At 44.5% G+C, this 13,098-nt stretch overlaps 1 protein-coding gene across 9 annotated transcripts in view; it reads left to right on the top strand.

The window, feature by feature from the left end:
* The first annotated feature begins 415 nt into the window (after positions 1-415).
* The window catches only part of ZNF133 (zinc finger protein 133), a 26,264-nt gene continuing 13,581 nt past the window's right edge, over positions 416-13,098 (top strand). Inside the window, exon 1 of one of the 9 annotated variants that reach the window (XM_005604461.4) lies at positions 416-875. The gene's annotated coding sequence lies outside the window, so the exon portion shown is untranslated. Of the gene's footprint in view, positions 2,001-13,098 lie in introns of all 9 variants that reach the window. The other 8 variants (XM_005604458.4, XM_070247563.1, XM_005604459.4 and 5 more) reach the window with 8 other exon arrangements.

Raw genomic sequence — 13,098 nt, 5'->3', positions numbered from 1 at the left:
GTATTTTAAAAGCTCTCAGCCACAGCCAGGGTCAGAGGAATCTCAAGAAGTCACCATAGGATAGAGAGATCAGAGGAAGTTTCACGAAAGAGAGCTGAGAATTTTGTCTTGAAGGATGGAGAGGGTTTAGAAGAGTCAGGGGACAGGCGCAGGCAAGGTATTCCAGATGAGGTGTGGGAGAAGGTAGAGAGGGATAGGAAGTATACTATATGGAAAGAGGAGATGGAGAAAGGTAAGGAAGAGTGTTTTCAGAAAGCAGACAATCCAGATTTCCAGATGGAAACTCCTAATTATTAAATGCTGAGCACTCTTTCAAATATGAAACATGAGGCTGGCCAAACCAAACAGGTGTATGGCACGTGTGGACAGCTAGATGGCATCCTCGCCTATATATATAGAAAATCAGGCTGACGCAAGGCCATTTGCTACTGAAAACTTCCCTGTCTGAGGCCAGGGCAGTCTGCCCAGGGACTCAGATCCTGAAACCCTGACCTCCCTCCCTGCTTTCTTCCTACTGGCCTGTCTCCAACTCTTCATCTTGCTTATTCCCTCAAGGGAGCTCAGGCAGCCCCTCTTCCTGGAAGTCTTCCCTGGTCTATCTCCATGCTCCTGAGATCCCCGCCACCCCTGCCCTTCGCATACAGCAAGCATCACCGGACACTTACACATGGATGGCTCTGCCCTGTTACTTTGAACCTCCACGTGTGTTAACAGCTAACTTCTTGGTAAACGACTGAGTCAAGAGTCGGGCACAGAGACGTCGAGAGAGGGTTTTAAGTAAGCCTAGGCACTTATCCAGGGCCAGGGCCGAACTGAAATCACCAAGGACAAGGGAGCCTTCGGCGAGAGAAGAGAATGGATTCATCCTCCGAGAGGTAAGAAGGAATTTTAGGAAATTCTTGTCTCTCCCTGGCTCTGTGGGCCACGGGACATTGTCTTGGTCTTCCTAGAGAAGGAACGTCCCAGAAAGTACAGCTGTGGAAAGTAAAGAGAAGCGAGAGGGGCCCGGGTGGAAATGCCCTCCCACGAGCGAAGTGGGGCTTGTGTTCCGGCTCCCCATCTGGGCCGTCCCAGAGGGCACCAGCGCAGCCCTGTTCTCAACCAGAACCCCGAAAAAGACCCAGCCAGCCAAGCCGACGGCGGGCTCAGCCGAAGCTCTGGTCTAAGAGTGAGGTTCCTGTCCCCCAGGAGACGAGAGCTTGCCGTAACGCTGTGAACTCCAACAGAAGAAAAGGTCTCAGGGCACCCGCAGGGGGGTGTTGGGGTCGTGCGCGTGGGCTCAGAAACGGGGTGTGCCTCGTCCGGGACGAGATCTCGGGAAGACTGCTCTGCCCCTCCCAGCTTCGGTCTCTCCGTGGGTTTCAATGGAGTTAAGAGAGAGTGTGAGCTGGACTAGACCACGGCTGCCTGGCGCTCACCGAATACCGGGCACAGGTTCCCAATCCCGCAGCTAGAGCCGAGAGTCCCCTCACGCCCACGGCCCCGGATCCGCGCCAACCCCAGAAGCCCACCAGAAACTCCCCTAACGCGTCATTCCTGCGCGCCGGGAGGCGGGCCCCCGTAAAGGATGCGGAAGTCACTGAAGGGGCCACTGGGGAGTGTAGTCTTTGATGCAGAGGCGTTAGCGAACGTATCACGGCACGGCGGAGAGCTTCACCCGGGACCCTCTACATGTTTTGAGAACATGGTTTTAAGAAAAAAGAGGGGGAAATCTACGTGCCACCGTGGTCATTCACCGTGACCGGAGCACGTTACCCACACCCTGCTCCCTTGGAGGCCAGTAGGAACTGCAGGCCGTCAGCGCGCTTCTAGTTACGCCGAGCATCCTGGGAGGTGTGGTCGCGGCGCGGTGCCGAGGGTTCTGGGTAGAGTAGTCCTGGCTCCTCGCTGGAGTAGATGCCCAGCTGGTGGCTGGAGTGACCCCTTGTTCTTTGGTGGCGCTGGTGAGTGAGGCTCCCGCGGGACCCTTAGGGCAACCGTGTCCTTCCCTGCCCGGAAAGGTAGGTTCTGAAAGGCTGGTTTATGGGCTGAGGCTGGGGACGGTGCTGACGGCGGGGAGAGGAGGTAGTGGTGGAGACGCGCTGTCGTGGCTCAGGCCGTGCTCTCCCGGATGTCTTATTTTGGGGCTGTGGGCGCGCGTCACCGAGGAAAGCGTGTGAGGTTCAGCTGTGAAGCCCAGAAGTGGTGGGTCCTGGGCTCAGGCCTTTCGTCCTAGGGTTCCTGTGAATGGGGACAGGTTCGGCCTTGGCCGAAATAGCGATATTAGGAGAGGGGCTCGCTCATGTCACAAGTCCCCGTTTTGGGGGGGTTGAATAAGTAGGCTTTTGGACGCCTGCTGTTTCCCAGGTGGTGATGTGGGGACTGCCCTGGGGCCACGTGTCTGGGGTTTTGGTTGGTGGAGGCTGACCATCTTACTTCGGGCCCAACTTCGGGCGATGGGCGGCCTGGCCAGCCGTGCCCCTTTTGCACTGGGTTGTGGAGTGGCCATTTTGGCGCGGTCTCAGGGTCTCAATTTGGCTGGTTGCCCCTGGGTTCGGGCCTTGGTGGAAGAGGTCTGGCTGGGACCCACTAGATAAGTTTTTCAAAGATCCCAGGGACCGTCACTGACCACAGGAATCACGGATTCCCACATGTCTGGTGTGGCCAGGCTTTGATTTTAAATTGCGTTTTAACTTTTTATTACAGAGAAATTTCAAACAGTCGGAAGTAGAACTCCGTAGACCCATCACCCAGAGTCAACACTTATCACCTCGTTACCAGTCTTGCTTCTTCTCATAATGAATATACTGAGAATCCTTACAACCCAGAGGTTGCCAACACTGCCCTTCCTGGTTAAGAATATGGCCTTTACAGCCAGATTTCATTCAGGTTCTGTCACTTTATAGCTGGGTCACCTTGGGCAAGAGACTGACCTCACTGTGCCTCAATTTTCTCATCTGTAAAATGGAAATAATAAATGGTACCCTCAGTGGGTCGTTGTGAGGATAGAATGAGGTAAAACTCCAGTGGTGCCTGGAATAGTCTCTGGTATATACTAAGTGCCGGTGGGTATTAACTTTCCTTACTAAGAACAAAGGCGACAGAGGAGCAGCTCCTGCTCAGTGTCAGCAGCATATGAGGGCAGGCTGCGTTCACAGCCCACGTCCAGCTCTGTTCCCTGCAAGCTGCACACAGTCTTTTCTGTGGCAGATCCATTGCTGATGCATTTAAGGACAAGGAAGCCCTACTCTGCTGGAGCTTGAGCGTTTCCAGGGACTCTCCTGAGCCTTTTTGTTCTTGCTCTGTCCCCTGCGGCTCCTGCCTGTCCAGAGAGGACTGCCTGGTGGGCAAAAGGAGGACTCCTGGGCCCCTGACAGCCCTGCCTCAGGTGGGGACCGCTTACCTTTTGTGTGAACCACGGGAATGTTTCTTTTGCTCGACTTTGACGTCTTGTGCCCTGCGATATCCTATTTGGGGATCAGAGCCCAGCTGTTTTCCCCAGGAAACAAAGCCTGTTGTAAGGGTGATGGTTTCCCCTGGGACCGTTCTTTAGACCTGGTGCCCTCATTCATGACCCCTCCATCCTTGCGCCAGCACTCCTTCTCTTAAGGTTTTGCTCAGACTGCTTACTCCCAGGGCTTGTCTTCTGTGAAGTTACCAACACTCTGTTCTTGTTCCCTCCAGTGCCCTCACTTACCCTTTTCCCTGCTAGAGTAGTTTGCAGCAAATCCTCATCATATCATTTACCTGCAAATACTTCAGTAGGCATCTCTAACACATAAGGACTTCTGTTTTAACATAACCACAATTTCATTGTTACACTCAGCAAAATCAGTAGTTCTTTCCCCAATTGTTTAAAAAAATCTCTTTTTCCTTTTCCTCTGAGCAGCCCTGGGCAGAGGCAGGAGAGGGAGCTGTATCTGGAATTCAGCATGGTGGTTTTCCCTGTCTCTGCCTCCCTCTCTTCCCCCATTTCTTCTGACCTTGGTGACCTAGGCTAACAGCTGCCACTTCCACCCGTGGTACAAGCTGGGCCTCTTCAGTTCTCCTTGGCTCTCTGTTCTTTCCAAACTTAGCTCCCATTTGGTTGGCTGTTGCGTCCTCTCAGTTCCACCTATGCTGCGTCCCTTGATTCCTCCTCCTTCCCTTTGTGTCCACTCCTGTACCACCCTAGCTTCCTGTCTCTTCACCTTTTTATCCCTCTTTTCCCATGCCTCTTGAGATGGTTCCTGAGGTGTAAGTACTGATCTTCTCATTCAACCTGCTAGAAAGAGTTTAGAAATTAGTAATCTTTCTAATTGTTTCTGTCCAAACTCTAAAGTTAGACTGCCCAGGTGCAAATCGCAGCTTCCCCAGATTCTTGCTATGTGGCTATGAGCATGTTACTTGACCTCTCTGAGCCTTCCTTTCCTCATCTATAAAATGGGGATCATAATGCTGTCCACCTCACAGGGATGTTGGGTGTGATAACACTTGCAATGAGGTCAGGGCGCCTGGTCATAGGAAGTACTAAGTAGTTATTAGCTGGGATTGTTATTGTTTCCAACTTCTCTAAGTTACCTTTTCAGCCTCTTTCTTTACCACCCACCTGTCTCAGACCCTGTTTTACAGCTGCATGGAGATATATTTCCTTCTATGCTCTTTTATTTCTCCACGCCTCTCTGCTTCGGTATACACTCCTGTTGCTTGAGCTCAGATCCCGCTGGAGAGCATTCCTGGATTTTCCCAGGCAGTACTCGCAGTCTCCCTGTCAGCAGCAGAACACTGGACGCGTCAGGACTCTGGGGCCCTCAGGCAGCGCTGTGACTGTCTGTCCGACTGTTCCATGGACTGTGAGGCCGTTCCTTGAGAGTCAAGCACTTCGTCTTGCTCCTTTTGGGTCGCTGCTACAATGCTGACAGCTGGTTAGATGGAGTGGTGATGCTGTGTGAAGACACATGTCATCCTTGCTGGCTGCAAGGGAACTTCACTTGGGGAGTCAGTGGAAAGATGTGGTTTAGGTATTATTGGAGTGAGCACTAAATGACAAGTTAGTGAGCGTGGACTTGGTCTGAGGGCAGGAGGCACTCAGTAAAGGGTTTTGAACAGAGCAGTGACCATGATCCCCCTCCAGCTATTGCCTATGCCTTTCCTTCCCTTTCAAGGAGCTAAGAAATGTCTGTAGTTGCTGTCTCCGTTAGTATCCTTCCGTTGTCTTAAATATTCGAATGAGGTTTTTTTCAGCTCAGTCCACTAAAAATATTCTTGTCAAGGTCACCAGTGATCTCCCTGGGGCTAAATTCCATATTCAGTTCCCAGCAACATTTTACGTATTTGCCTACTTCTTTCTTTTTAAAATATCCTCTCACGTGGTTGTTCCTGGTTTTCCTCTGACCTCATAGGCTGCTCCTCCTCTGTCTCCTCTGCCAGCTTCTCTTCTCCCAAACCCCCACTGAAGGCACAGGTTCAGCTCGTAAACCTCGTCTTCTCCAGCTACACTCTCTCCTTGGTGGCCCTGTCCACTCGGAAGGCCTTAATGCCATCTCTCTGAGGTGCAGCCTAGACCTGGGCCCTCATCTGCAGATTCTAGACTCCTGCTGTCTATTTCATGCTTCCACCTGGATATCTCCTGCGTCTCCCAAACCTAATGTGTCCAACAGCAAACTCTGATCAACTGCCCCAAACATGCTGCACCGCAGTGAGTACAGACAATTCTTTCAGGGAGTTTAGCTCTAAAAGGGAGCAGAGACATAGCTATTCCCTCCTTCAGATTGCTCAGGTGCAGAACATTGCACTCATGCTCGACTCCTTTCTTGCTCTTATTCTCCATCCCCAATGAGCAAATCTAAACTCCAACAATCTCCAATCTCCTCCGCTTCCACCGTGGTCCAGGCCACCATCGCACCTAGATGATCATAGCCCTGAGTGATCTCTTTGCTTCTTCCTTTGTCCCCCTAAAGTATATTAATCAGTACAGCAACCAGTGGGATCTTTTAAAATTTCAATCAAATCATGTCATGCATTTGCTCAAAACCCTCCAGTGGCTTCTCATCACGGTCAAAGTCAGAACCAGTGTCCTATAAGACTGGGTGCGATCTCCTCCCACATTTATACTTGAACCTCATCTCCTCCAGTCAGTCTCAGTCATGGCCCAGGAGCCATAGTGAACTGTCTCTGTACTTGACCATAGGCTGGCTGTTGCGACAGGGCCTTTGCAGTGGCTGTTCTCTTGCCTACAGTGCTCCTTTCAAGGCTGTCCACTTGGCTCACTCCCTCACATCCTTCAGATCGTTACACAGTCACCTTATCAAGGAGGCCTTCCTTTATCACCATTTAAAATTCCAGAACCCCACCCGACTTCTGTTACTGCTCTTCTGCTTCCTTGCTTTATTTTTCTTCATCTTACTCATCACTTTCTGATGCACTGTTTTATTCATTCAATATGTCCATCTTCCTCCTCTAGATTTTCATGTCAGTGGGGGCAGATGTTTTTCTTTGTTCACTTCTGTATTCCCAGCGTCTAAAATAATGCCTGTCACACAGTAGGAGCTTAATAAATATTTAAAGAGCACATAATCGAATCATGTGTATATAGAGCTGATTCTGGGAGGAATGGTTGAGGCTGTGTGGGATGTTGAGAGATGGTCTGCAGAGACCATCAGGAGGGACTACTGCCATTGTCCTCCTCCCCCAGCAGGTGTAGGAGTGGGAACAATTGAGGGAATTCTCAGAAGTGCAGTCAGTCGGCCGTGGTAATTGGTTTGATAATGGCAGGGAGAGAAGTAGTCAGAGTGCCTGAGTAGGCATATGGATGATCAGGAAGATGCTCGTTAAGAAAGCTGAGTAGAGAGAAGGCACAACATGTCTGGAAACATTCTGATTATTGCTTGCTGTGCAGAAACCACCCCAAAATGGTGGCTTAGAAAAACCACCATGTACAACCTCACGATTCCTTGGGTTTACGAGGATCAGCTGGGCAGTTCTTCTGCTCTGTGTGAGTCATAGATCTGGCTGTGGCCACATTCACCTGGGGACTCTTTTGAGTTGGAACATCCAAGATGGTTCCCTCATGTATTTGGTGCTTTGGTTAATTGGCTGGAGGGCTGGAGTCAGCTGGGCCTTACTCTCTCTCTGTGGAGTGTCGGGGCCTCTGCCTCTGTGTGGTCTCTCTGGCAGGGGAGTTGACATTCTGACATAGTATCTCTGGCCTCCCAAGAGTGGAAGCTGTCCAGCCTTCTTAAGACTTAAGCTTGTAACTGCCGCAGTGTCACTTGTGCCACATTTATTGGTTAAAGCAGGAACAAGGGCAGCCTGAAGGAGTTCCCAGTGTTTGAAGCTGGAATAATTTGAGCAGCAAAATAGTGATAATAGTCTGTTATAACCCATAGGACAAGATGCGACTCCATACTGATATAAATAAATAAGTAATGGGATAAACAAATAAACGAGGGAGAAGCGACAGCTCTTGCTTACAGAAGAATTCCAATTAATGAATTTAGAATGAAAGAGGAAAATAGAACTTCGTCTTTTGGTAAACACCACAGTAGTAACTGTTGGAGACAGGTCCCACAAGTGTTTGCTAAAATCAGTGGGTGGAAGTTTGAAGAAAAACAGGATATCTGTATAATCTCAAACTATCTCTCTAAAGATATTTATTAATTATAAAGGGAAAAATAGTGACTTTATATTGGAGAAACCCAGCAGGCACACCTTAGCCAAGTGATCGAGATCAAGGTGAACATCACCAGTAATGAGATGGATCAATGTCATGAACCTCTATATGGTACACTGAGAAGGACACAACATCACTTCAAAGGCACTCTAGCCAAAAATGAACCAACCTCATTCTAATCATAGAAACAATCAGATAAACTAAAATTGAGGGATATTCTTCAAAAGTGTCAAGTTCGTGAAAGAAGAAAAGACAGAGGAACCGTCACAGATTGGAGGAGATTAAAGATACATGAGAACTAAACGCAGTGTGGGAACCTCAGTTGAATCCTGGACCAGAAAAAGGACATGAGCGGAAAAACTGGCAAAATTTGATTAAAGTCTGTAGTTTACTTAATAAAACTGTGTCAGTGTTAATTTCCTGGTTTTGATCATTGTACTAGGGTTTTCTCAGATGAAACCCTGAAGAGAAAGTTGAGTGAAGAGTATATGGGAATTGATATTTTTACAACTTCTCTGTAAGTCTAAAATTAGTTCAAAATAAAAAGTTTAAAAAATCTATCAATCTTATATTGAGTTTTTTTTTTAAGTGAGGAATGGGTGTTGAGTTTTGTTAATATTTCAGCGTGTATAAAAGCAAACATGATTTTTCACCTTAGATCTGTTCATTAATATGGTGTATTATAATAATAATTTCCTAATATTGATCTAATCTTGTATTTCTGGGTAAATCCCACTTTGTCATGGTAAAATATTTTTTTATTGTGGTGTTAGAATTTCTTAGCTAATATTTTGCTTAGAATTTTGCTTCAATATTCATAAGTGATACTGGTCTATAATTTTCTGTTTTGTGAACTGTCATCACGTTTAGGTGTCAGTATCGTAGTTGCTTTATAAAAAGAATGAGGAAGTTTTCCTTCATTTTTCAATATTCCGGGGCAGTGTTTGGAGCATTGGGACCATCTGGTTTGACAGTGTGGTAGAATTCCCTTATGACTGTCTAGGGTCAATTTTGGTAAATTATCTTTCCTTGGAAGTTATTCACTTCATGTAGGTATGCATATTTATTTGCATAGAGGTCTGCAAAATAGTGTCCTATGACTTTTTAAAGATGTGTTTTGGTGATTCAATAGTTATTTTCCCTTTGTCGTTTGTTATTTTGAATGTTTATATTTTCTCTCTTTTCTTGATTGTTAGCCATGTTTATTTCATTAATTTTTTTTAAAGAAATTAGGATTTGACTTCATAAATGGACTTTTTTCTGTTCATCGGTTTCTCGTTTTATCTTTACTAAAGTGTTTAAGGCTATAAAATTTCCTCACCTCACTGTTTTAAATAAATTCCATACATGTATAGTGTTTTCATTATTATTTTTTAGAAATTCTATAATTTCATTTTTGCTTTTTCCCTTTAACTCTCACCTGTTGCCTGTACAACATTCAGTGCACTTTTTCTGCTTTTCTCTTCTCCCGTTTTCGAGGCCTTTCTGCTTGATCAGGACAGCCGTATGGTCGTAAGGATGTATTTTTCTTCCTCTCTCTTCCTCACCATTTAGTGCTAGATCCATAAGTACTTATATAAATGCTCACCTTCAGTCCTTTACCTGAAATTTCCCCTGTGATATTTCATCGTGTTTAATATTCATCTTCTAGTAGATTCCTCACAAAGAACTCCTGGCTGTGGAGTTCTTCAAGCCCCTGCATGTGTAAAACTATTTTTCTAAAGTCTACTTACTTGAATAATCCCTTGGATGGAAATAAAATCTTTAGTTCATAATATCTTTCCTTAAGTTTCTTGTAAATGTGACTCCATTGTTGCCTTGCTTTGAATGATGAATTTTTTTTTGCCATGCATTTTATTTAATGTGGTAAAATATATCTAACATAAAATTTATCATTATAACCATTTTTAAGTCTGTAGTTCAGTTGCATCAAGTACATTCACCTTGTTGTGCAACCATCACCACTATCCATCTCCAGAACTCTTTTCATCATTTTAAACTGAAACTCTGTACCTATTAAATAATAGCTTCCTCTTTCGCCTTCCCCTCAGCCCCTCTCAACCACCGTTTTACTTTCTGTCTATATGAATTTGATTACTCTAGGTATCTCATGTAAGTGGAATCGTACAATGTGTACCCTTTTCTGTCTGGTTTATTTCACTTAGCATAATGTCTTCAAGGTTTATCCGTGTTGTAGCGTGTGTCAGAGTTTCCTTTTTAAGGCTGAATAATGTCTCATTGTATGTATATACCACATTGTATTTACCTGTTCATCTATCAGTGGACAGTTGGGTTGCTTCCACATTTTAGCTGTTGTGAATAATGCTGCTGTGAACATAGGTGTACAAATATCTGTTCAAGTCCCTGCTTTCCATTCTTTTGGGGAAACACCCAGAAGTGGAATTAGTAGATCATGTGATAATTCTATTTTTAATTTTTTGAGGAATCGCCATACTGTTTTCCATAGTGGCTGCACCATTGTACCTACCTACCAGTAATGCAAAAGGATTGAATGATAATTTTGATAAGTCTGATGGATGTTTGGTCTGTTTTTTGCTAGAGTCACTCAGGATTTTTGCTGCTGTTCTTCAGAGCTTGATAGCTTTTCTGGTAGGTTTCCTTCAGTTGGTGGCTGTGAGTCAGCCTCTCTGGTACTCTGTAGCCTCTTTCATATTTAAATTCAGGTTGTCCATTTTTGCCAAGTTTTCTTGGATTATAGTTTTAAATATTAATTCTCTTCCCTTTTTTTGTTTGTTTTCTTCTGCGGGAACTACAGTTATACAAATGATATTCCTTCCTTGCCTGTTTTCCTTTTTAACCACTTTCTCGTTAACCCTTTTTATTTCTTTTTTTTTCTGCTTTTACTCTTATTTGCACTTATTTTACGCTGAATTTATTGCTGGGCCATAAGTTTTTATATCTTCAGTTTCTTCTGGGATATCTTTTTCTTCTGTTCAACCGCCTCTTCTGGCTTAGGAAGAATCTGCTCTTTTTCGGTGAGGATCATCTCAGTGTGGCAGGGAGAGGGTTGGTCTGCCAGGGAGCTCTGTGTGTCCTGTGCTGAATCGTGGGGGGTTTGTTCACCCAGCTGTGCTCAAAACCAGAGAATCTGTATCCAGACCCTTAAGTTCAGCATTACCCTCTGCATTTTTAAGCTCGTGCAGTAAAAATTCAGCACTCTGTTTGGGCCACCAACCCCGTGTCCAGCCCTGCTGTTTGGCCTGGGCACACCTACCAACTCCACCATTGTAATAACAGAATGGCACACGCTGTTTTGTAAAGTGACATTTTCAGATCTTTGGTGGCTTTTCAGATGTGCATAACCTTGAGGAACACAGTTTCACGAGTGTTCTTAAAGTGAACATGAAGATTTGAACTTCTTGATTTGCATGATTTTGTAAGGTTTTCTGGGTCAAGTGAGTAACAAACCGTTTTCAGAGATCACGTCAGGCTGCTTAACAGGAAGAGCCCTTTTTCTTTCTTTCTTTCATTTTTGTTCTCTTAAGTGGTGTTCTTGCTATTCTTCAGTGCCCATCATGTTTTCATTTCAATCCATTCTTCATTGGTGTCTTGTAATTTAGTCTTATTTCTCATATAATATTGTGTCTTTTGTTTCTTTCTGAAGTTCAGTCAACTCTCATTTTGTTTCTTCAATTTTTTGTACATTTCTGTTCTTGGCTTTTGAATTTTTTTCTAGTTTTATTGAGCTGTAATTAACATATAGTAGTTTAAGGTGTGCAACATAATGATTTGATATGTGTATATATTGTGAAATGGTTACCACAATAAGTTTACTTAACATCCATCACCTCACATAGTTACAGAATTCAATTTTTGATCCAAGGTGATTTCTTATATTCCCAGATGTTTGTTTGAGGATATTTAATTCAGCTCGGAGTATTTTGTTATGGCTTTTTCTGTGTCACCTTTTTTTCTTTGGTGGAATTTTCTGTAGTTGAATTTTGGATTATCATTTTTTGCTTTGGTTTTCTATAGATGAAGATTGCATACAACTGTCAGATTCTAGTGTTTTTGAAATTTTCTAGTTCGTGAAAACTCTCTGTCAGTGCTAGCATGGTTTCTTTACTGGATCGCAGGGGAATGAGAGGATGTGTGTCTTTTCATTTTTTTCTCTCTTCTGTTTTGCAGGACCCTGAATTTCTCCTTGTACCTTGCATTTCCCGAAGGATGCCTTTTCCTTGCTTGTAATCCCCTTTTTCCCAGAGCTTTATTTTTCTAAGACTTCCTTTTCTCTTTCTGCCTACACTTTTCAGTCCCTTTCCTGTAGTAAGTGTTCTGACTTATCAGTACACTTTTGCAGGATTTTCTAACATACATAGCACTTCTTTTCTTAGGGTTGTTTTCAGTCAATTTTAAATCTGGTGTTAGTGCCTCTCTTCTCTCACGTCTAGTTTCCTGCCCCTCCCCGCCAGCTGCCCTTGTCCTCCGCAGTGGCCTATAATGTAGGGTGTATAGGAGGTGGCTCACTGGTCTAGTGGTTTTTGCTTTTTTGGGTTTTTTTACGTAGGTGTTTACAGGTAATTTGAAGTTAGGACCTTCTCTGTCTAGTTATGCTGAAAGGATGTACGTTTTCTAGTTTACTTGTGTTTCAGTGGAAGCTGAATTACAGTATTTAGCAATCTTCTCTTACTCATTTGGACTCGAACTCTAAACTTGCTCTGTCTTGTGGTGAACAGTAGCTGAAATCTCAGCACAGCTCATTCAGCCTTCCAGCTCTTATTATCCACTTGAGCTCCTTGTTGTCTTGCCTTATGATTCCTTATTTCAGCGTTCAGCCTGAAATTTTAGGAGGAGCTTATGTGTACACTTGGGGCTCCATCCTTTGTTGTTCCCACCTTTCTAGGATTTTGCCATATAGTTTCCAGGAAGTCTGGGAGCTGCAGATGGATCTGTTCCCTGGGTGCCACACAGGCTAGGGAGTACCTTCAGGTGAAAAGCTAGTTAAATACGGATCTCACCAGTGGGTGTCCCTTCTTTAAGGGTTATATCCCCTTGAGTTTTTGAATGCTTTTGGTTGCTTTTGTCTTCAAATAGTTGCTTTTTATATTTTGGCTAGAGTTTATAGTTAGTAGTAAGAGGGTTAGTTTGATATAAGCTGTCCTATCAGTGTCAGAATCTCATGCTGTTGGTTTTTAATTTACTAATTCTTGTTCTTTTTAAAAACATTTTCTTCTGTTTTTTTAGTTTTTTGTTTTTTTCCTACTTTCTGGAGTTGAAGGCAAGTGAAAACAGTGAGTTGGGTGTTTTTTTAACCCAGTACATTGATAATTCAAAAAAAATGATGGAAGCAAGTATTGTCAAAAATGTGGAAGGGGCACTCTCATGTGTGGTTCTTGAGTTTATGGATTGGTATGCCTTTGGAGGGTATTTCTACAGTGTAAATGTGTGTTCAGTATTAAGGCCACTCGTTCCACTCCTTTATCACTCAGACAGAAATACTGACACGC

The sequence above is a fragment of the Equus caballus genome, chromosome 22 (assembly GCF_041296265.1).
Source record: "Equus caballus isolate H_3958 breed thoroughbred chromosome 22, TB-T2T, whole genome shotgun sequence".
Classification (NCBI taxonomy): Eukaryota; Metazoa; Chordata; class Mammalia; order Perissodactyla; family Equidae; genus Equus; species Equus caballus.
Note: the sequence above shows the minus strand (reverse complement) of the source record. Positions and strands in the feature narration are given on the sequence as shown.